The following is a 2,193-nucleotide window of genomic DNA, read 5'->3' as shown; positions in this document are numbered from 1 at the left end:
CATAACATAACATATAGGAAGCATATCAATCCACAGACAATTCACACATATCAAAATATATTACACGTGCAGAACCACAGGGCACGTGTCAACATCAAATATAACCATGCTGATAGTAAGGTCACTTACCTGGATAGCTTAAGTCGTTGTCACAAATATATCTTTAATGAAAGTTCGATTCCATCCTTTGAAATCCGAGTCAACCTATATGAACTCATGACATCAGTTTCAAGTTTTATCTCTATCAAATTATTACTCTAATTTACATTGGCCATCTTAAAATTCTGATCTTTTCTGTTGGACAAAATTTAAAGAAGCTCACTGCCCTCTGATGAAAATTCTGAATGTTTTCTGTGACACAAAATTGAAAGTAGCTCACTGCTATCTGATATTTTCTATTATTGTTAAATACTGTTTAACAAATCTTTCGTTATTCTCCCTCTCNAAATTGAAAGTAGCTCACTGCTATCTGATATTTTCTATTATTGTTAAATACTGTTTAACAAATCTTTCGTTATTCTCCCTCTCTCTCTCTCTAATCTTTTTCATTTTGTAAATAGGTTTTAAAATTGAAAGGAACTCACTGTCGATCTGATATTTTCTTTTATTGTTAAATACTGTTTAACAAATCTTTCCTCAATCTCCCTCCCTCTCTCTAATCTTTTTCATTCTGTAAATAGGTTTTTCAATTGTGTAAACAGATATTACTGACCAATTTTAAGTACAGTCTACTATANAAACAGATATTATTGGGCAATTTTAAGTACAGACTACGATATTTTAGTTTATAGATTTGCCACCTAAAATTTTATTGAATCTAACTTATAACCTTATTTTGTATAATTAAAATGCTAACAAAAATCTAATAATTGTATGTGGGATCTGATTATTACATACGGTTAAGATAGGAAAGAAGATTTGATCCTAAATTAATTTCTTATGGCTGTAACTATAAAGTAAAAGTAAATCTGAGATAGGATTTTACGTAATAACTAACCTAACAAAAATCTAATAATTGTATATGGGATCTGATTATTACAAACGGTTAAGATAAAGAAGATTTGATCCTAAATTAATTTCTTATCGCTATAACTATAAAGGAAAAGGAAATCTGAGATAGGATTTTAAGTAATAACTGACAAAAAATCTCTAAATCTGCAATAGTCATTGTACTTTTTATCAAATCTGACCATTGTTGTTTTTTTGTTTCTTTCTTTTTTTTGCAGTTGGCGTAAGATGGGTCGATGAGAGATAATTGTGGGAAGGGATGAGAGGTTAGTGGGGAGAGGTGGGGAAATATATATATATATATATATATATATATATATTTTNACCCTAGAAAACGTGTCAATCGTAAACGAGTTTTCAGATGTGTATCCGAATGACCTACCTGGAATACCCCCTTCCCGAGCGGTCGACTTCATCATCGAACTCAAGCTGGGAACTAGGCCTATTTCTAAAGCACCCTATCCATGGCGCTAGCAGAGTTGAAGGAACTCAAGGCGCAATTACAAGACTTATGGGATAAATGGTTCATTCGACCTAGCATAATCCCCTAGTTTGCGCCCGNTATTTCTAAAGCACCCTATCCATGGCGCTAGCAGAGTTGAAGGAACTCAAGGCGCAATTACAAGACTTATGGGATAAATGGTTCATTCGACCTAGCATAATCCCCTAGTTTGCGCCCGTGTTTGTTCAAAAGAAAGATGGATCGATGCGTTTGTGTATCGATTACAAAGAGTTTAATAAGAGAACCATAAAGAACAAATGCCCTCTGCCTAGAATTGAAGACTTATTCGATCAACTCAGAGAGGCAATGATATTTTCTAAGATAGATCTGCGATTAGGATACCATTAGATAAAAAGTAAAGAAAAAGACGTACCAAAGACAACATTTTGGACAAGGTATGATCGCTACAAGTTCATGGTGATGTCATTTGGCCTCACCAATGCTCCAGCTATGTGAATGGAGTTAATGAACCGAGTGTTCAAGGACTGTCTAGAAACTTTTGTGATCGTGCTCATTAATGACATCCTAGTATACTAAAAAACAAACTTGGTACACCAGGAACACCTCTGAAAAGTCCTAACCACCCTAAGAGAGAACAAGTTGTATGCCAAGTTCTCAAAGTGTGAATTTTGGTTACGATAAGTCTCTTTCCTAGGTTACGTGGCGACAAAGGACGAAGTATC

The sequence above is a fragment of the Cucurbita pepo genome, chromosome LG04 (assembly GCF_002806865.2).
Source record: "Cucurbita pepo subsp. pepo cultivar mu-cu-16 chromosome LG04, ASM280686v2, whole genome shotgun sequence".
NCBI lineage: Eukaryota > Viridiplantae > Streptophyta > Magnoliopsida > Cucurbitales > Cucurbitaceae > Cucurbita > Cucurbita pepo.
This window is presented reverse-complemented; position numbering follows the sequence as displayed.